Source organism: Sorex fumeus, unplaced genomic scaffold (genome assembly GCF_029834395.1).
Source record: "Sorex fumeus unplaced genomic scaffold, SorFum_2.1 ptg000037l, whole genome shotgun sequence".
NCBI classification, from domain to species: domain Eukaryota; kingdom Metazoa; phylum Chordata; class Mammalia; order Eulipotyphla; family Soricidae; genus Sorex; species Sorex fumeus.
This window is the reverse complement of record NW_026606094.1, coordinates 27151923-27175138: the sequence shown is the minus strand read 5'-3', so window position 1 is coordinate 27175138 and position 23216 is coordinate 27151923. Positions and strand designations below refer to the sequence as shown.

Below are 23216 nucleotides of genomic sequence, written 5' to 3'. Positions count from 1 at the left end.
GATAAACAGAAATTTCAATTTTTATACTGTGTTTTGATTGAGCCAACTATCAAAGAGTAAAGTTCTTCCAAAAGTAATGTTTTCTTTTACAACATAAAATCACATTTTTGATGATTCTGTTTACAGATATCTATCAAGAATAGTCTCACACTGTTGTATAAAGCAGTGCTTACTAACACTGCTACAGAGAAAATACCAGGCTTACTATTACATTAAACAGGCAGAAAATTCAAGTTATTTTTGAAGATGATCAGAATCAAAATGACAGTTCTAAAAAGGAATGTTTTTTAAAAATATTAAAAAGCTTCTGTAGGCTTTGATAGGCTCTTATTTTAAAATATAAAGGTGTAGGTTAGGCCCTACCAAGAAGAAACTGACAGCAGAATGTGGTAGCTGGCAGCGACTGCAGACTTTCATTATGTACTCCTTCCCTATCATCATCCTCTGCCTTTATTGATTGGCTCACCCAGTCTAGTTTGAATCTTGTCCAGATAGCAGTGAATGGTGGGTATGTCAAATATAGGATTGTGTTTAGGTCCATCTGGCACCATTTTAAAAGTAATTCTGTTGGAATTTTAAAGAACAGAGATTGGTAGGCACTATCACTTTTGTCATCTTTCTTTCCTCGCTTTTTTTTTTATTAGACCATGTCTACAGACAGCAACTAGTTTTGTTTTGAACAGATGTCCAGGACTGACTTGTTTTGGCTTTGTATTAGGAATGCTCCATCTTTATGAGTTTGGCAAATCCCTTATCCTCTTTGAACCTCAGGTTTCCTAGGGGAAAAAAGTGAAAAATGAAAATGATAATACTACTCTTGTCTAACTCAAAGCATTGCAAGGAAGGTCCAGTGATATCCTATAAAATGAGGCCTTTGAAATCTACATAGAGCAACACAAATGTTTCATTTTATTCGTATGGTCTCAGAAGACTTCTCTGCATTAAACAATACAGAAGGCTTGGCCTCTTGCAGAACAGTGGTTTCAGATCAAGGTTGCTGGCTTGCCCGTCAAAGACCTTGCAAGGATTTCCTGTGTGTTTCCTTCTTGATCTCATTACCATGCTGAGGTCCAGAAAAACAGCATATTCAGGGCTCATTGCAGAGGGCCAGTACCCACAACAATTCAAGCAGAAGACCAATGGCACCATTCCTGGCACGTAGGAGCATGCTCACATTTTCTTGAAGTGAGAACAAGGATTTAATGATGCTGTCATTGATGTATGTCAGTCCTATAGACAGCATCCATAGGTATCTAACCTTTTATGCAAATACATTCAAATATGGGCATGTGGTTAAGTCAGTCTGACACAGAATTTAAAAAGTAAATTCTGCTTGATCTGCTTGCATGAGCAAGTTACATAACCTCTCTGTGCCTTACTAGGTCTTATCATCTTTAAAGTGGAAGAAGTAATAATGCGCATCTAATGGGGTTGTTAAAAGGTTTAAATGAAACAATAAAGCGCTTAAAACACTGTGCAATATAGTAAAATCTCAATAGATGTTATCAACGATTAGTTCTATTATTTATTTTCTTAACTACACATCCTTTGGAAGTAAGAACTTTTGTTCAGTAATAGATATGTTTTGAGATGCATAGATTATTTTTTAAGTAAAGAATGTTCAAAAGGAATATTTTCTTTGGTTTAAATGGTTGAATATAATATAGGGTTTTAGCCTAAATGAGTGGGAAGTGGCACCAAATCTCTAGTAATAGAATTGGTGCAGAGACTGTAAAACCCAGGAGAACAGTAAAATACATTTTAAATGACAACATTGGTTTTACACAGGGCCCATAAAACAGTTCCACATGCAGTTCCTGCCAGGCTTATTTTCTATCACTTCCTAAAATTGGCTGGTAAGCAAGGACAGCATCTGGAAAAATAGTTAAAACAGTGTCTAATTAATTTCAAAATATTTTTGTTAAAAGTATAGTAATTAAATAGTACAATTCTGAGAGGATAAAAGGAAGCCACTATTTGGGCAAAACAAGCATTGCATTCTCAGACATTGCCTGGGGAGGCACTGAGCCTTTTTAAGGGGATTTAACTTAACTATTTCTTATTTGATTTTTTTATTTTGGAACTAAGAGAACCAAGAAAAGTATCTAATTAACATGAGACACACTTTTCTTGTTTCTATGATTAAATACATATCAACAGTTTATTCTAATATTCTTGCTAAAACAAAAATTATGCTCAGTTTTTCTAGAATTGGGTGCATTCTATATTGATTCCATTTGGCTGTTTAACTATTTAAAGAGCCAGTACAAGAAATCCAAACTTAGAAGTGTTAATTTCTGAATTGTAACTTTTAAATAATCTTGACTATACTGTGTCATCTCAGGAAGTCACTGAATATCTCTGTACATCTTTGACTAAATTCTAGGTTTTTTTTAATTTGTTAAGCAAAACTTATCTGTATTACATGCTATGATTTAAAACATGTTACAGATTCCTCTTCGTCACTATTTTCCTCACTAGCTTTCCAATATTGTACCAGTCATTAGGACTCTAATCACAGTTCAATTCTGTAGAATAGTACTTGAGCTGTTCAAATAAGGAATGTATATATATGTATATATTTTTTCACACATATATACACATGCATACATACTTACATATTAAGATATTTGAAGGAAGTCACTGCTGTCTTCCAAATGTGCCCCCAAAAAGGAGCTATAGTGGTAGTGCTGTCCACTTTTGGATTATACCAACATGTTATATAGAACATATCTAAAGTCTTCTCTTCCAGCTAATGATCAGGAACTCCCTAGGAGGGCATAAATGCATAGTCACAGCTGAGAGAGAGAAGGAAATGTACTGTGGTGGGTATTATGAGCATTAAGGCCAATACTTTATGTAGCTGACTATGGTTTTCAGAGCCTACTCAAGCCGAATCAATCATACATATTCCACTTCCACTCGATGAGTAGAGCTGCTGTATACACCCAACAGTATAGCTTGAAAGGTCATATCACCAGTTTATTATGGGTAACTAATCACTTGGTGACTTGGTGACCCAACTTACTCTCTACAAAGGCCCAATCCCCAGAAAAGGGCTATTAATCATGCAATGGATGGTCAAGCTTTGCCCAAAGTCATGAATTTGCACTGTGGTTCAGCTATGGGCTTACCAAAGACTCATACATGTCTATCTGCCACTACCCCTTCCATTAGATTTGCTGAACCAGGTCACCCGAGCCACAGCTGAGCTTGTCCAGAAATCTGGACGAGTGGTCAAGTGCCACTCTAAGTGCCAATCCTGCATCTTCTAAAGCCACTCAGTAAATGGGTCAGAGAAACACCAAAGGAGAACTTATGTTTCCTTGTTTGTAAAAGTGATCAATTGAAGGAATTCATTCTTTATTTCAAAAGAGATACCCTAGAGACAGTAGTAGAGGTGTACTGACACCCAGATTTTGGGTGTGATGTAGCAACATTGTATTCGTGAACATTAACACTATAGTAAATCATGGCTCCTAAATTCAGAAGATTAAATAAGAAAACAAATCAATGCATACAGAAATAAAAGAGATATCTGAACATGCTCTTCACTACTGGACCCCTGGACAAGTCCCCAAGATAGAAGACCAGAATTTTTATTACATTTGTTTTTTATCCCCCTGATGTAAAAGTATTAAATCTAAAGTAGTTTCACTCTTTTTAGGTGCTATCTACTATTCTTATCTCCCAGTTCACAAGTAAGAAAACAGAGAGATAGTATCACATGGTACCATGCTGGAATCCCAACCCACTTTGAGATACCAATAAAAAGAAAATCCATTCCAAGCAGCATGGGCACAGGGAGGAGTCCAAATAGGAAAAACACCATGGCACTCTTTGTGCACTGCACTTACCTAATTAGAGGAGGGATGTATTGGTTAGAACACTTGATAGTGTCTGAATCAAGAGGCAAACAAGAGAGATTAGTCTCTAATGTTTAGCTTGGCTCAGAGAAGTTGTCAGTAAGGATAACTGACCTGTCAATAAAAAAACTGTGAAGGGTAAAAAAGAAATGAAATAATTTTTCTAATCTCCATGTTTAAGAGAAACACTGTCACTGTCACTGTCCTCCCGTTGTTCATTGATTTGCTTGAGCGGGTCCAGTAACATTGTCAGACTGTTACTGTGTTTGGCATATGGAATACCTCACCGGTAGTTTTGCCGTGTGGGCGAGATCTTCTTGGTAGCTTGCCCGGCTCTCCGAGAGGGCCGGAGGAATCAAACTCTGGTCAGCCGTGTCGGCTGCATGCAAAGCAAATGCCCTATCCACTGTGCCATCGCTCCGGCAGCACGTATACTGAAGTTGGACCGATACAGAGAAGATTAGCATGGCCCCTGTGCAAGGATGACATTCAAAGAGAAACACAGCATTCCAATATTCCTATTTCCAAGATTGAAATTGACAGTATTGTAAATAACAGAACCTCAATCAACAAAAAAATTTTTGAGCTATTATTTATATAGTAATAGTTTTTTTTAAAAAAAAATTGTTCATTGGGACGTTTTGCTATTTACAATAAAGTCAATGATTTTACATGTACATAATTTCAAAACCACACCATCACCAGTGTACCCACCTCCCTTTCCCAAAGATCCCAGTTCAGAACTGCCCACTCCCACCAACCTCAGTTCTGTGGACCAATTTTTCCACTGGAAAAATTGGCCCTTGTTGCTATTTGCTGTGTATTTTTAGAGACAGATATGAGACAGATCATTTTGTACTGAACCCTTCCTTCTGTCTGACTTTATTTGACATGATATCCTTTAGTTCCATCTATGTAATGGCAACTTGCATATTTTTTTCTTAGACCTGCATAGTATTTATTATGTATATATACCACAACTTCTTCATTCATTCATCTGTGGTTGGGCATTTGGGTTCTTTTCATATATTGGCTATTATACTACGTGAAGTGATGAACATAAATGTGCACATATTTTGGTAAAAAACAGTTGTGATCATGTTTTTTTTGTTTGGGGGACCATACCTGGAAGAGCTTAGAGTTTACCTCTGGCTCTATGCTCAGGGATCACTTTTGGTGGTACTTAAGGGACCATATGTGATACCAGGGATTGAATTCTGGTTATCTGTCTTCAGGGTAACTGCCCTGCCCAGTGTACTATCTCTTTGGCCCCATCAAAACGGGTTTTTATTCCCAGTTTCTTCACCCATGATCTCCAGAATTTTTAATTTCTCTGAGTCTTAGTTAACACATTTGTAAGCTAATGTTTATAGCAGCATCTTAGACTGTTATCCTTATAATGTAATAAAATGTGTCTAGTATTATCCTGGTGCTTGAATAAAGGGTATAATGAATAGGTAGGAAGATGGATGGATAAATGAAAGGAAGGAAAACAAAGGATCAAAATAAAATAGTGAAAGTTCCAAAAGTGTAAATGTGTGAAGCTAGGAGTAACCAAAATTGAGAAATTTTATGAATTTTCAGAAAGGATAGCACCTCTCCAAAAGCTACTAGTGGTTTGTTTGAAAGTATTTTAATGACTGTATGATATGTTTGGACTCTGAAGATTTACTATAAAAATATGTTTTGACCTCCCAGTGGTTCTCAGGAAGTCCATAGAGCCCTACAATTGATTCTCATCAAACCACGTCATCGGGTTAGTGGAAGTACCCAAGGATGCAATACTGCTTTGACCATACAGTACCAGGGATACCCCAGATATCATGGTGATGTTTGGGGCCTACAAGGTTGATTCTAGCAATCATCAGGGCTTTATATGCTACCAGGAATCAAACTGAGGTTGGGTTCATGCCAGGCTTGTACCATAACTGCTATGCTATCTCCTAGCCCTGAGATAATTTCTTCCTTTGGAGGGTGGAGGGGCATGGGGGGAGGGAGTTGGACCATACTTGGTAGTGCTCAGGAATCACTCCAAAAGGCATTTAGAGGATCATATGTGGTGGTGGACACTGAACCAGGATCGGCCGCATGCAAAGCAAGCACTGTGGTCCTGTATTACTCCTTTGATACTAAATTTTAAAGCCTAAGAAGAGCTCTTGAGTAAAGTTGCACAGACCCCTGTGCTTATATCTAAACCTTCACACCTTATAACTGATAGATCATATAATTGTGGGCCAATACAGGAAGGAGGAGTGTTGAGATGTATGGTGATACTCCTTTGCTTAGAGAGATTGACTTTTCATTTTTGTCACTGCCATTTCAAATTATTCTTTCTCCTCCTCCACAGACTATTTTTGAGAATCCAAATATTGTAAATTAACTTGCCACATTAAACATAGTTTTCTTGTTCCATAATTTTTATATCAGTGTTTTCTCATGCTACACTCAACTCTCATGTTGATTGATTGAGATCAATGATTGAGAGGTAGAATTGGAATAATTCATTTGGAAACAAATATTCAAATAATTTTTATATCATTTCTAATAAATTTCTTTACTTTTATATAGAATCTAAAAAAATTAAACTCATAACAGAATGGTAGGGTGAGTACCGGGGTCTAGGAGAGGGAGGAAAATGGGATGAGAAATGGTTAAAAGATACAGATTTTTTTATTTAGATGAATAAATGCCAGAGACCTAATATACAGCTGGTGACTATTGTTAATTATTAACATGCCATAAATTCTAAGGAAATAGATCTCGAGGGTTTTCAACAACACACACACACACAAACACACATACAGGCCACCACGACCACACTACCAACAACAAAAACAATACAATGTGAGGATATCTGTCATTTAACTTGTGTTTGGTCATTATTTCACAACTATGCAACCATAAATATATTCTTTTCTCAATCATATTTCAGTAAAACTGGGAGGAAGAAATAAGTAGTAAATGATAATAGTCTGAGAGCACTTTTCAAGATGGAAACTCCATAGATCATTCAGCTTAGGAAAGATTTGGTTTAAAAACAGCTTGAATCATCCAAGAATTTGAAGAACAAAAGCTCCACTGCTTTGAAGTCTGGTCATTTCTTATGATTGAAAATGGCTTTCAATGTCTTTTAATTTTTGAGGAAGGGAGACAGGAGGGGAGGGAAGGAAGGAAGGGAAGATCAAAAACCCAAGCAATAGTACAATGGGTAGTGCATTTGTTTTGCACTCATTTTACCTGGATTAGGTCTCCAGCATCCCATGTGGTTCCCTGAGCATCGTCAGGAGTGAACCTTGAGCATGGAGCCAGGAGTTAGCCCTAAGCTCTGCTGGACATGGACAAGAGAGAGAGAGAGAGAGAGAGAGAGAGAGAGAGACAGAGACAGAGACAGAGACAGAGACAGAGAGACAGAGAGAGAGAGTGAGAGAGTTCCAGATTTAGGATTATCTTGAAAGTGCCTCTTTTGAAATTACCTCTTTAGAACCAGTAGGGATTCTAAAATTATTCTTGAAGAAAGGTGATAATTAAGAGTAATTAATTCATCTTACCTTGCAGTTCCATCCCCACACCAACCTACCCACCCTGTCCTCATCTACAAACACTGTTTACCTTGGTAACTGCAACTTTCAGAAGTTGGCTAAATCATTTCTTTTGTGAAGTATCCTGAATCCTGAACCACTCTGCCACTCAAGCTAGGTGAGAGTTGTCAAGGTAAAGATGTGCTGGGAAAGTGAAACAGGCAAAAAAGGTTTTAATCAGGATTACTGCAATTCTGTTCAGAGAAAAAAAATAGCAGGAGAGGTTTAAGCTGTGGGATATGTTGGTGGAAAAGTACTGGAAGACTTTAGAGAGAAAGTTGGTCAGTGTGACTAGGTCATCTGTGTTTCCTAATTGGCATGAGAGAGAGAGAGAGAGAGAGAGAGAGTGTGTGTGAGAGAGAGAGAGAGAGAGCCATCAACAGACAGGTAATTTTCCTTAATTGATTTCAGAGATGGCTCTTGGATCTTGAAAAAAATTATTCCTGGGTCATAAAACTGGCAAGACCTGGGGAAAGACTTGTATCTCATAAGTGGAAGGAAAGAACTTATCACTATGCGTTTTCTAAATTACTTGTTCAAAGTGAATCAAAAGCTTATAATCAGAAGTTAGTCAGGGTGACCTAAGTTAGTCAGGTTAGGGAAAGCATAAAGGACATCTTGGTTTGATCAGGATTCTATTATTTTAGTGTATGCTTTCACGACACACCCATAAACAGTTTTTCCAGTTATTTAATTAGACTTCTGAAAGTCTTATTGTGAATTTTACAAGCTGCAGGAGAGCTCTGAGTGAGAATAATCTCTCTCAAATGTGGGATATAAAGTAATATAGTAAGGAAATTTAAAAAATGGTCTAAAACAACAGAACTGAGAACTGGTTTATAGAACTGAGTTAACCAAGGGAGGGGGCTGACAGAGTTTGTTGGAGAGGGTGACCCTGAGCTAGTGATAGAGGTAAGCAAGCAACACTCAGGTGGAGGATGTAATGTTGGAACGTTATATGCATGAAACCCTACCTTCACAGCATTACAAATCACAGTACTGCAAATAAAATAAGGAAGAGAAAGAGATCTTGGGTAAGAATCTCAGTGATGCCTATATCTTTGCTTCAATGTAATTAAATTGATATTGAACTTATTTAATATGTTTATTTGTCCAAGGACAGTATCTATTTTGTTTCTCACTGTGTTTTAGAACAGTATATATATATATATATATATATATATATATATATATAGTATTTGACACATAGTAGACACTCATTAAAATATTTTTGTGAAAAGGATGTCATTCTAAACGAATCTAGTTTCTTTATAATTCCTCACTGTTCTTGGGGCTGGAGCAATAGCACAGCGGGTAGGGTGTTTGCCTTGCATGCAGCCGACCCGGGTTCAATTCCCAGCATCCCATATGGTCCCCTGAGCACTGCCAGGGATAATTCCTGAGTGCAGAGCCAGGAGTAACCCCTGTGCATTGCCAGAGGTGACCCAAAAAGCAAAACTAAAAAAAAAAATTCCTCACTGTTCTTGCTATCACAGGGTTAAATATTCACATGAATCTGCAGTAAAAGAGGATTTTCTTGATTAATTTATAAATATTATTATGACCACAGCATTGTCCTATTGAGATAGCAGTTTTATCTGTTATCAGATAACAGATGAATGTTTGCCTGCATTTTTCTTGAAAAGTCAAGAAAATACAATATACCAAAATAAATGGCATGTTCTCTTTTAAAAGTTACTTGAAAACATATTAATGTCATTTTTCTCTCAAGAATACTTCCCCATAGCAAATAAAAGCATTTACAATCATTCTATTGATCCACCTGTCACCAGGATGATGAGATGCTGGACTGGGGCCCTGCTGTCCCTTGTTTTGTTTTGTTTTGTTGTCTTTGTCAGAGAAAGAATTTAAGGACAAGACGGCATAGATAATAGCAAATCAAGACTTGTTAGTATAGCTTGGTATTTTCAAGGGAGAGAATTAGGTACTGGAGTTTGGTTTAAGGGGTTTGAAGTGTGAGGTAAGTAAAGGGAGGAATATACATAAGGGTTTGGGCATCGGTAGCACGATTGGAGTGCTGCTAGAACTGTGTTTGTATAAGGGGCTTGCTTATACATCAGAGATACCATTAGTATGTAATTATGCAGCTTGGAGACATGTAAGCTAATATGTGTTTGGGGCTTAATGAGGAGAAAAGTGAAATAAGGTCAGGGTTCTGTTTGCTGAACATACTTCTCCAACCGACTGGAACTGGTTTCCCATTGTTCTCTCTTTTTTCTGGAAGTCAGTAATCACAGAATATCTGGGTTAGAATCTTAATGCCCTTCAGTCTCAAATTCCTCCTGTTTTTTGTTGGATACTTGAGGTAGCCTAACTTGTTTCTTATGGTAGTTGTCCCATCGTCTCTCTTCCTTCTTCTTTCTCCCCTTTCCCCTTAATACCCATAATTAACTATCCATAACACCTCTTCTTCAGAAGTGGTCATTGCAGTTTTATAAATATTTTAAGTCAGCAGTCAAATCTAGCCTTGGATAGAAGAATAAGATGTGATAGAAGAATTCAAGTGTGTACATAATCTGCAATAAAGCTTTCTCAATAGGATTATTCACCTAAATTCAGTGATTCTGCTGATAAGATGATTGTTAAGCCCCAGGGAACAGACTTTATTAACAATGAGTCTAGACATTTCAAACTTTTTCTTATCACTAAGAATCACTCAGGGTTTTTTAATACCCGACATGGAACACCATTCCTAAATTATAACAGAGAATAAAGACTTCCTTTTCTGTCAGAAACCAGTTTGTGGTTGTACTATTAGACAATAAAAGCTTATTTACTTTCTTATGTAGATAATCGGTCCCTTCTAAAGTTTCAGCCCAGGAAAATTATTAATAATTGCATCTTACATTGTTTTGTTTTTCCTCGATACAAGTCCACATTTACATAATGCTAAAATATCTGAATTTATTTGCACCCAGAGGGAAAACTCCCCAGCAGTCTCTTCTGAATGAATAAATTATTATCAGATCAAAATTTTAAATACCTGATTTTTTAAAATATCATACAGACAAATAATTTCACAGCTATTAATTTTAATAGCTGGCTATTAATTTTAAGGTAAATGGCACAAACCAGGTTTCTCTCCTGCTGTTGAGAAACAGAATAGGGTTGAAGAGATAGTATAGCGGGGAAGGCATTTACCTTACCCAGCATCTCATGTGGTGTCTGAGCATTGTCAGGAGTGATCCCTGAACACAAAACCAGGAGTCATTGCCAAGCACTGCTGGGTATGGCCCCAATGCCCCACCCCCACTTCAAAATAATAATAAAAATTAGGGATAATAAATAAATGAGGGGCCTCACAGAGAGGAAGGGACTTGACATGATGAGGTTCAGATAACTTTATGTGACTCAGCATTGCCTTTGTGTGTTTACCCTATCTTTTGATAGGTTTGTCTGACATAGTGGTTATTTTTTAAGTAAAAATTCTCCTGCAGCCCACAGGGCTTTAGTCAACATTACACAAATACCACACACCAAGGTGACATTATTTGGGGAAAAAAGTTACTCTGGACCCATTGTGGGAAAGAGATCCAACAGATAAAGAGAAAATTTTGATGAATTGCCTTGTGCTTATTTTTCCGGATGCCTAATATTCATATATTTCCAGATGCCTGGATCACAGAGATATATTGTTGTCAACAAACAATTAGTTGAACTGTTTTCCTTTCATCCAAACATTGTAACTTCAATAAGCCTCAAAGCTCAATTCTCTGTGGCTTCAGTAATGACATCAAGCTGAGATTTTAGAATTTTAGGGTTTTCTATAACATATTCATGATAACAATAATTCCATAGCTGGTTGAAGACAAAATCAGAGCCAGTGTCTGTGTATCTAGGGGAAATTTGCAATTTGTGCAAATCAATTACAATGCTTGCAGCTGCCAAGTAACAAATAATGAACTCAAAATACCTTAGGCCTCAAACTTCTACAATAAGGAATTGAATTATCTCACTGAACAAGATCATGTAGGGGGAAGCAGTCCCAAACTAGTTACTTCTGCAGTTTAACAAGAGCCTTACTGTCTTTGGTACTGTTCTGGAGACTTTCGGGCATCTTCCTTGTCCTCAGGTTCAAAAGGCTACTTCTCTAACTAGACGGTGTGCATTGATACAGCACCCAGCAGAAAAAGAGGTACCTTTCCTCCAAAGTGACTATCAAGGAATCTTTATTTTCTAATTCTAACCCAATGTGCCGGACTAAACCAGTCACTTGTAGCAAGAATGAGACTGTTTAGAAAGAAAAATCAGTTTTTCTCATCATTTGGATGCCCAAATGAAAGCAGGTTCTACGAGCAAGGGAGGAGAAATGGCTTTGGATAGGTAACCAATAAGGTATTCTAAAATTCTTAGAGCACATTTTGTCATTTATTCTCATGCAACTATTTTCTGAATGTCTCAATGACCCTAGAAATAAGCATCAGCTCTAGGAATAAGTGTCAAGCAAACAGATGAAGCCCTGCACACACTGGGTGCATGGTCTAGAGGCAGGAGGTATTTAAAAATAAAAATATGGAGAAAAAACAATTAGTCAAGATATAAGTACCAGAGAGGAGGAAAGAGAGGATGTTAAAGGGGGCGAGGAAGCTTCTGGTTCTGAGGGCAGTATTTATAAATGTGTATTGAGGTTGGGAGAATGATACAGGTGAGCACTTTGGGAAGACCTCGCTTAAAAACTATCATTTGAGCAGATACTTGGTATGTAATTTGGAGTAAAAAAAGAACAATTGCAGGAGTTGAAAAAAGGGGTGGGTGGTGTGATTTGATTTACATTTCTAATTTTATTTTTTTCCTAACAATAATAAGTGCCATACACTATGCTCAATTTAAGAGTTTATGAGAAATAATTATCAAGGTGCTTGCCCTCAATAATCTACTGCATAGTGGGAAAGAAAGAATGTTAAATTCTTTCTTTAACATTCTTAACACCGGCTCAATTAAGCCTCTTGTGAGAGATAAGCATACAAGTGTGTGCTAGGAACAGTTAAGCTTATAAATTGATTGACACATGAGGAAGTAGTTCCTGAAAGGGGAACCCTTAATCCAGGTGTGAGAAATAACTAGGGAGAAAGAAAATAAAAAACAGGAAAAGCTTGGAAGGAGAATGGGGTAATTCTGATAACAGATTAATGTTTTTAGAAAAAGTCTAGGTGGGCAAGGATTAACATAGGAACACCAAGAAGCCATGGTCTATTCCTGTAGAGATGGCAAAGGTCTTGTTTGAACTATTTGTGGAGGAGGTGAAAAGTGGTGAGTTCCAGAAATGTTTCCAAGATACAGTAATTAGGATTTACTGGACCTGGTGTGTGTGGAAAATAAAGCAGCCAAGGATGACTACAGGGAGTTCAAGTTGAGCTACCAGGAAGACAGACTCACCATTGAATGAGATGAGGTAGATTGTTTAGAATCCTGCATCCAAGAAGAGCAGCAGGTTTGGATACTGATCTTTGGATTTAGCAACATGCACACACATCATTGGTAACTTTGACAAAGAGAAGTGGTTTTGGAAGAATAGTGGAAATGCACATATAAGTGTTACATCAACCTGTTCTTAAGGCATGGGACTTTTTTCACTTGGGAGTCACACCAGGAATGGAAGAATGGAAGAATGGAAGGTTTTTTCACAGGTGGTGCTCAGGGGCTATTCCAGCTCAATACTCAAGAGTGACTCCTGATAATGCTTGTGGGACCTTGTAGTGCCTGAGATCAAACCCAGAATGGCTATATACAAGACATTATACTTTAGCCTTGTTTTATCTCTTCAGTCCCAAGAATAGTAACTCTTATGTTATTAAAAAATAAATAAATAAACTGAGTAACACTCAGGGGACCATATATAGGATGCTAGAAGTCAAACTACGGTCAGCCGCATGCAAGGCAAATGCCCCCCATACACACCTGCTGTGCTATTGCCTGGCAAACTCCGCGTGACATATTCAATATGCCAAAAACAGTAACAACAAGTCTCACAATTTGTTGTGAGATGTTACTGGTGCCCGCTCAAGCAAATGGATGAACAATGGGAGGACAGTGACAGTGACAGAATAACACTACACGCTCAGTAAACACCACACTCAGACACCATTTTGTAGGTAAAAGACTATGTCTGTCCTGCTAAAATGCAGGCACACATAGCACATCCTGGCTTAAGCACAGATATTGGCATAAGCGGCTGGTTCCATTGTTCATTGATTTGATAGTAGTTAATAGTTGTTTTAACAGGGTTTTTATTTTCTCCACTCTTATTCCAAAAGTCCTGTTTTTTAAAAAAATCTGCCTTGATTTAACATTCTATAGTTAGTGCAATAGTGTCTAGCACAATTACAATTGTGGATTTTAACACACTATTTTGTTTTGGTGCTGGGCACAGTTTATGTGCCAGATCCTCACATTTGCAAGGCAAATGTCTGTCTCTAAAGTCAGTACAATCTACACAATGGAATACTACACAGCTGTTAGGAATAATGAGGTCATGAAATTTGCCTACAAATGGATGGACTTAGTATCATCCTGAGTGGAATGAGTCAGAAGGAGTTGAATAGATATAGAATGACTGCATTTATTTTGGAGATATGAAAAAACAGTATGAAACTAATATTCGAGACCATGGAAAATGGGCCAGGAGGACGGGTCAGTGGTTGGAAATTACCACAAGGTTATTGGGTGTATTTAAGATAGAAGGTTCATTATGACAACGTTAGTTAGAAATGATCACTCTGGACTAGAACTGAGTGTTGAAAGTAGGTATAGGGATATACATGATAACCTTTCAGAAACTATTGCAAACCATAATGTCTAAAATGAGAGCGAGAGCGAGAGCGAGAGCGAGAGAGAGAGAGAGAGAGAGAGAGAGAATAGGGGTGCTTTTAATAGAAGCAGGCCAGGGTGGGGGTGGATTGAAGGGGTGGAAGGGAAACTGGGGACACTGGTATTGAGAAATTACACTGGTGGAGGGATAGGTGTTGAAACACTATATGATTGAAACCCAATCATGAACAGCTTTGTAATGCTCTGTCTCACAGTAATTCAATTAAAAAAAGGAAGAAAGAAATCCGCGTCCCCCCCAAAAAAAAAAGTCAGAACATATTTGTTGGTTGAATATATGCTTGTTTTACAATAGAACTCCCAGGTATGCTTGGGGATGAAGGCAGAATTATGTTTAGTTCTTTTTCTTATAATCTTTTTTCACTCTAGCTATTACCCAATTTTTTAATAACCAGATATTTTTTACACCCTGTTTACTGCAATATGAAATGACTGTTTTATATAAGATAATGTGTTTTATAACTTTGGAGGGAAGGACCGAAGAAATTACATAATTAAGAAAATCTATATATGTATGTGTATATTATATGTTTGTTAAATCAATATGATGTGGTATAAATTTCTAAATAAGTCAAATTAAGTATTTAATCAATGACCTCTGATTTATTATTTTAATCAGAAAACATTTATTAGCTGGTTTTAGCAATGTCCTATGTACTAGAGAAATAACAATGTCAGCATTTTTATACTCATGGACTGCTTGTTCTACTTGGGAAACTAGACAAGTTTCATATAATATGACAAGGCTCATATGATGAGGGTAAGAACACGGTTCCTAAGGGCCTTTAGACAAAACTGTGACTTGACCTTGGGGAATCAGAGAAGAAAGAAAATCTTGTTAAATATAACTTGATCTTGGACTACTCATATGGCACCTTGGGATCTAGTGGTGTGTTAGAGTTGTTACTCAGAGTGGTTTATCGCTCTGCTATAGATTTATTAGAGGTGTTAGATCTTTGTTAAGAGTTTCAGAACTCTTACCATACAACTATAATGAGTAAATTCTTTTTGTGGGCATAGATTGTTATTTGTCCTTTGCTTCATTGTCAAATGTACAACTTTCGTTTCCATTTGGAACATTTATCATGGTCTGACAGCCTCATTTTATTCTTTCAAGAGCTTGATTCTTTGAACATTTTCATAAGTTAACTTTCATTTCATTTTCTATAACTACTCCTCATCAGTGTGAGTTATTTTGTTTGAGCCTCCATCTGACTTATCTACACTTAGCTAACATCTTTAGCTATATACAAGTACTCTGTCTTTAGTGTTTTTCTACCAGTGATTTTCCATTTTTGGTACGTAGTGGCCCAGATTCTCTGGCTATTCATTGAGATATTAAAATGACAGTAATTCCTGTATGTAAGAATCTATTTGGGGATTTATGATTATTAAGAAAGCTAAATGGAGTAGCCAACTATCTCTTTGGCAGCCAGAGTACTAATACTAGGAAACTATGCCATGAGTTTGTGATCGAGACTGACTTTCAATGCCATTAGGCTGGGAAATTTGCCCTATTTCCTTCCCCAAATAGTAGGTCCTTTTAAATCCTTCATAGTATAACCTCTAACCCTCTTAAGAAAATGACCATCCATTATTTACAGAAGTCGCTTCTGATCAGACATTTATTTGTTCTATACATTTCTGTATAAGCAATCCAGAAAGCCAAATGAGGATTCAGATTCTCAAATTTTGTTCCCCTTCTAATCTGTGGACCTGTTTGCAGATATCCCAGTTGTCAGTCTCTGACCCTACCGGTAGCCTCCATAATCCCTCCATTAACCACCTCAAAGTCAAAATGAGGTCTGTTTCTGAAAATCAATTCTGTTAACCCTTGAGGTGTAATTGAATTGGTTTTTTCTTTGTCAGTTATTAGAAAACACATTGTATAAGAGAGTTTTCACTGAAAGTTTGTGTCTCCAGAAACAAGCACACACTTGTGTGTGTGTGTTTATTTGTTCCTAAAAACACAATGTGAATATAACACTTCCCAGAATTTAACACATTTGCTAGCTGAGTTACTGGACTCCTACCATGAAAAGAAACTGCTACTTGCAGGAATGATAAAGACCAATGAAGAGTGAGTTGGGCCAGAGATGGGCCTAGAATTTCCAAAGAGAAGTACTGACCTAGGCACTGTTCCCTCCGTGGAGTTGGTGGATCCTAATTATATTCTCATCTGTGAAGATAGTGACATAAAAACATGCACTCCAGCCATTTGAACCATCTCCCCAACCCCTATTTTGCATTTCTAGTATGACTGATTATGCTGCATATACTTTCATGCACTAGTTGGCCATTTATGTATTTTCTTTAGAGAAATTTCTATTCAGATTCTTTGTTCATTTTTAAAAGTTGGATTACATGCAACAAGCAAAAATAAGTGTAATTATATCAAAAAATTTTAAACTACTATATAGAGAAAGTAACCACAGCAGAAATAAAAAAGGCAACTTACTGACTGAAGAAAATATTTTCATATATATGATATAGACAGTCTGCATCGAGGTCTTATATAGGCATAAGTTTTTTTTAATTTTTTTATTTTTGAAATACCATGAGGTACAGTTATAGACTTATAAATTTTTGTGCTTGGGTTTCAGTTATACAATGATGAAGTACCCATCCCTCCACCAGTGCCCATCCTCCACCACCACGGGTCCCAGCATCCCACCCTGCCTCTGTGGCAGGGCATTCCCCCCTGTTCTCTCTCTCTTCTTTTGGGTACTGTGTTTTGCAAGAGAGGCTTTGAGTGGCAATCATGTTTGGTCTATAGACTACTTTTAGCACGCTTCTCCCACCCTGGGAGGGTCCTCACAACACCCTTTATTTGGTGCTCTCTTCTCTATCTGAGCTTCCTTTTCACCTAGCACGTGTGGCTGGCCTTCAAGTCCTGGAGCAAAATTCCTGGTACTAATCTCAGCCATTCCTGGGTGTTAGTCTCCCTTTTTGTTGCTTTATGTTCCCCAGATGAATGCAATCTTTCTGTGTCTATCCCGCTCTTTCTGACTCATTTCGCTTAACATGATACTTTCCATGTAGTACCACTTGTATGTAAATTTCATAACTTCATCTTTTCTAACAGCTACATAGTACTCCATTGTGTAAATGTACCAAAGTTTCTTTAACCAGTCATCTGTTCTTGGGCATTCAGGTTTCTTCCAGTTTCTGGCTATTGTAAAGAGTGCTGCAATGAACAAACAATTGCAGATGTCACTTCGACTATACCTTTTTGCCTCTCTGGGATATATTCCCAGGAGTGCTATAGCTGGGTCAAATGGCAGATCAAATTCTAATTTTTTGAGAATCGTCCAAAATATTATGGAACGCTTCACAAATTTGCGTGTCATCCTTGCGCAGGGGCCATGCTAATATTCTCTGTATCATTCCAATTTTAGTATATGTGCTGCCGAAGCGAGCACTATAGGCATAAGATTTTTAAATTTTTATTATAGTTGGGACTGGAATGATAGTTAAGCAAGTAGGGTGTTTGCCTTGCAAATGCCCATTTGAATTTGATCTCCAGCACCCCATATCGTCCCCCCAAGAGCTTCCAGGAATGATCACTGATAACAGAATCAGGAGTAATCCCTGAGGATTTATTGGGGGCTGGTATGAGCCCCCAAAATAAATACATAATTTTATTATTGTTTAGGTGAGATGTTTGCAAAGTGTTAAGATATGTGGTATTTGGTATATAAATTTATTGCATCCCACACCATGCACAAAAGTAAGATCAAAATGGATTTATGACCTCAACATCAAACCAGAATCCATAATGTTTATTGAAGACAAAGTCGGCAAAACTCTCCATGATATTGAAGCTAATGGTATCTTCAAAGATGTCACGCCACTGGCCGAGCAAGTGAAAACAGAGCTAGACAAATGGAACTATCTTAAACTAAGAAGCTTCTGCACCTCAAAAGAAACAGTGACCAAAATACAAAGACAGTCTACAGAATGGGAAAGGATATTCACCAAGTACACATCCGACAAGGGGTTGATATCAAGGATATACAAGGTACTGGTTAAACTCCACAAGAAGAAATCACCCAACCCCATCAAAAAATGGGGTGAGGAAATGAACAGAAACTTTCACAAAGAAGAAATTCGAATGGCAAAAAGGCACATGAGAAAATGCTCTACATCACTAATCATCAGAGAGATGCAGATCAAAACCACAATGAGATATCATTTCACACCACAGAGACTGGCCCACATCCACAAGAACAAAAGCAACAGGTGCTGGCGCGGATGTGGCGAGAAAGGGACCCTCCTTCACTGCTGGTGGGAATGCTGGCTGGTCCAACCCTTTTGGAAAACAGTATGGACGACTCTCAAAAAATTAGAATTTGATCTGCCATTTGACCCAGCTATAGCACTCCTGGGAATATATCCCAGAGAGGCAAAAAGGTATAGTCGAAGTGACATCTGCAATTGTTTGTTCATTGCAGCACTCTTTACAATAGCCAGAATCTGGAAAAAACCTGAGTGCCCAAGAACAGATGACTGGTTAAAGAAACTTTGGTACATTTACACAATGGAGTACTATGTAGCTGTTAGAAAAGATGAAGTTATGAAATTTACATACAAGTGGTACTACATGGAAAGTATCATGTTAAGCGAAATGAGTCAGAAAGAGCGGGATAGACACAGAAAGATTGCATTCATCTGGGGAACATAAAGCAACAAAAAGGGAGACTAACACCCAGGAATGGCTGAGATTAGTACCAGGAATTTTGCTCCAGGACTTGAAGGCCAGCCACACGTGCTAGGTGAAAAGGAAGCTCAGATAGAGAAGAGAGCACCAAATGAAGGGTGTTGTGAGGACCCTCCCAGGGTGGGAGAAGCATGCTGAAAGTAGTCTATAGACCAAACATGATTGCCACTCAAAGCCTCTCTTGCAAAACACAGTACCCAAAAGAAGAGAGAGAGAACAAGGGGGAATACCCTGCCACAGAGGCAGGGTGGGACGGGGGGAGATGGGGGGTGGGGGGGATGCTGGGACCCGTGGTGATGGATGACGGGCACTGGTGGAGGGATGGGCACATGATCATTGTATAACTGAAACCCAAGCACAAAATTTGTAAGCCTATAACTGTACCTCATGGAATTAAAAAAAAAAAAGAAAAAAAATTTATTGCATCCCACTACCCCAAAGTGCCCACAGCCTTTCACTGCTATCTCTATGTCACCTCTAGTTTGGTCTTCATTCCCTTACCCATCCCCCCACTTCTTAATAATTGATTTTGTAATACAAACTAAAGGTTTGTCATTGTTTGATACTTAGAATGTTTGAGAAGATTTTTCCAAAGAAAGCACAGTCAACAAGCACATAAAAAAATGCTCAACTTTATTATCAGGGAAATGAAACTCTAAACCACAATGACATCATACCACCTATAAGAATGGCCTATATGAAAAGGTTTGCAAACAGCATATACTGGGGAGGGTGTAGAGGAAAAAGGAACTCACACGGTATTGATGGAATGTAAACAGGTGCAACCTGTAGGGAAAATAGCACAGTAAATCTATCACTGTCACTGTCCTCCCGTTGTTCATGGATTTGCTCGAGCGGGCCCAGTAACGTCTCCATTGTGAGACTTCTTGTTACTTTGTTTGGCATATCGAATACGTCACGGGTAGCTTGCCAGGCTCTGCCATGCGGGCGAGATACTCTTGGTAGCTTGCAGGGCTCTCCGAGAGGGGCGGAGGAATCAAACTTGGGTCGGCCATGTTGACTGCATGCAAGGCAAATGTCCTACCGCTGTGCTATTTCTCCAGCCCTTAGTAAATCTGTAATCAACTCAAAATAGATATATCCTTACACTACAGCAGTATTATTTCTAGATAATTAGCCTGAATAATAGGAAAGCACTAATTCACAAAAATTTTTTAACCCTTTTGTTCATAGCAGAGTTATTCACAATAGTTGAGACGTGGGAGCAACCTAAATGCCCATCCACAGACAAAGAGTGAATAAAGAAGTTCTTGTGTCATTACTCAATTGAATATATGACTCTGATATTTTTTTTTATAATTTATTTATTTATTGAATCACTGTGGGAAAAGTTACAGAGCTTTCGGGTTTAGGTCTCAGTCATGTAGATACCAAACACATTTCCCTTTACCAATACTCATTTTTAACCCCGAACCCCAATAGACCCCCACCTCCCACCCCTCCCAATTCTTTGTGAGGCAGATGAGTTCTAGTTAATACTCTATCTACTTTGACTAGATAGATTATTTCGATAGAAGATGCACAATTATTGTTTAGAGTTTACGACCCACCCCCCCCAATCAGACATGCTGAAACAGCGTTGTGAAATGATCTGCTTTCTACAACTAGGTTTAAGAATAAAATGATGTCGTGCGGCCGCAATAGCGGCCGCGCGGTTTTGAATTTCTGCTATTTTACTTATTGACCCTGGAAGAATTTCTATTAAAAGTTAGCTAGTTAAGAGATTGGTTTCTGTGCCCTGGAGTCGTGGCCGTGCAGGAGAGCCGCTCGTGGGGGGCAGCTGGCGACCTCGGTGGGGTGTGGGGGACGGCCCAAAAAGCCCCCCTTCCCATGAGGTCCCCGCCGCTCCCCCGAGCCCGGCTCAAACCCGCTTTCCACAAGACTCCCGTGCGGCCGCCATCTTTCTTTCCAGAGAGGAGCGGGCGGGCCGGTCAACGCCCTTCCCCCTCCGGGCAGGCTTGGTGGCGCGGATCAACACAAGTCCATTTGCTTTTCTGCTCCAAGCGGCTGGTTCTCTGTGCTAAGTCCTTGTGCCTCCGGGGCCGTGGCCGTGCCGGAGAGCCGCTCGTGGGGGGCAGCTGGCGACCTCGGTGGGGCGTGGGGGACGGCCCACAAAGCCCCCCTTCCCATGAGGTCCCCGCCGCTCTCCCGAGCCCGGCTCAAACCCGCTTTCCACAAGACTCCCGTGCGGCCGCCATCTTTCTTTCCAGAGAGGAGCGGGCGGGCCGGTCAACGCCCTTCCCCCTCCGGGCAGGCTTGGTGGCACGGATCAACACAAGTCCATTTGCTTTTCTGCTCCAAGCGGCTGGTTCTCTGTGCTAAGTCCTTGTGCCTCCGGGGCCGTGGCCGTGCCGGAGAGCCACTCGTGGGGGGCAGCTGGCGACCTCGGTGGGGCGTGGGGGAAGGCCCACAAAGCCCCCCTTCCCATGAGGTCCCCGCCGCTCCCCCGAGCCCGGCTCAAACCCGCTTTCCACAAGACTCCCGTGCGGCCGCCATCTTTCTTTCCAGAGAGGAGCGGGCGGGCCGGTCAACGCCCTTCCCCCTCCGGGCAGGCTTGGTGGCGCGGATCAACACAAGTCCATTTGCTTTTCTGCTCCAAGCGGCTGGTTCTCTGTGCTAAGTCCTTGTGCCTCCGGGGCCGTGGCCGTGCCGGAGAGCCACTCGTGGGGGGCAGCTGGCGACCTCGGTGGGGCGTGGGGGACGGCCCACAAAGCCCCCCTTCCCATGAGGTCCCCGCCGCTCCCCCGAGCCCGGCTCAAACCCGCTTTCCACAAGACTCCCGTGCGGCCGCCATCTTTCTTTCCAGAGAGGAGCGGGCGGGCCGGTCAACGCCCTTCCCCCTCCGGGCAGGCTTGGTGGCGCGGATCAACACAAGTCCATTTGCTTTTCTGCTCCAAGCGGCTGGTTCTCTGTGCTAAGTCCTTATGCCTCTGGGGCCGTGGCCGTGCCGGAGAGCCGCTCGTGGGGGGCAGCTGGTGACCTCGGTGGGGCGTGGGGGACGGCCCACAAAGCCCCCCTTCCCATGAGGTCCCCGCCGCTCCCCCGAGCCCGGCTCAAACCCGCTTTCCACAAGACTCCCGTGCGGCCGCCATCTTTCTTTCCAGAGAGGAGCGGGCAGGCCGGTCAACGCCCTTCCCCCTCCGGGCATGCTTGGTGGCGCGGATCAACACAAGTCCATTTGCTTTTCTGCTCCAAGCGGCTGGTTCTCTGTGCTAAGTCCTTGTGCCTCCGGGGCCGTGGCCGTGCCGGAGAGCCACTCGTGGGGGGCAGCTGGCGACCTTGGTGGGGCGTGGGGGACGGCCCACAAAGCCCCCCTTCCCATGAGGTCCCCGCCGCTCCCCCGAGCCCGGCTCAAACCCGCTTTCCACAAGACTCCCGTGCGGCCGCCATCTTTCTTTCCAGACATGACTCTGATATTTTTAAATGAAATCTTGTCTTACAACAACATAAATGGAACTTGGATATTGTGCTAAGCTAAATAAACAAGAGCAATAGTAGAGTGAGTAGGGATCTTGCTTGCTTGTGACCAATGTGAGTTTGATTTCCAGCACTATATATGATTCCCCGGGGCCTCCAGGAGTGATCCCTGAACCCAGACCCAAGAATAAGCCCTTAGCACTTCTAGGTACGGCCCAAAAAACAAAATAAGTAAATAAAATAAATCAGAGAGTGAAAGGCTGATTTCTTACATATGCAGAATATAAATAATCAAAATAACAAAGTAATTCTGCAAAATATGGTGGCTACTAGAGAGGAAGTAAGTAGGGAAAACTATGGAAGATTCATTCTTAGATGTAAAGGGAAGGCATTATAACTGATGGTGGATATGATGAGGCTGATCTACAGAGATGTATGGAGCCATACTCCTAAAATCTATGCAGTATTATTAAGTAAGAGTAAACCAACAAAATTTTATTTTATTTATTTATTTATTTATTTTTTTACAGTTGTAGATTTACAATTTTTTTTGTGCTTGGGTTTCAATTATACAATGATCAGATACCCATCCCTCCACCAGTGCCCGTTTTTCACCACCATGGATAATATCCCTCCCACCCCCATCCCCCCATCCCCCCCTGCCTCTGTGGCAGGGCAAAATTTTATTTTTAAAACAGAAAAATTAGGATTGGTTTCTATATAGATTAAACTTGGGGCATCTGAAAATCAAGGATTTTTCAAATGTTT

The 23216-nt window shown here is 40.0% G+C and overlaps 1 protein-coding gene and 2 non-coding genes across 5 annotated transcripts in view; 2 read left to right on the top strand and 1 right to left on the bottom strand.

Annotated features, from left to right (window-relative positions):
• LHFPL3 (LHFPL tetraspan subfamily member 3) overlaps positions 1–23216 on the top strand; it is a 609123-nt gene that overhangs the window by 301667 nt on the left and 284240 nt on the right. The window lies entirely within an intron of this gene.
• On the top strand, positions 4275–4384 carry LOC130027841 (U6 spliceosomal RNA). The gene has a single exon (XR_008793067.1). It is a non-coding gene; the product is annotated as a U6 spliceosomal RNA (small nuclear RNA).
• LOC130027829 (U6 spliceosomal RNA) lies at positions 17606–17712 on the bottom strand. The gene has a single exon (XR_008793056.1). It is a non-coding gene; the product is annotated as a U6 spliceosomal RNA (small nuclear RNA).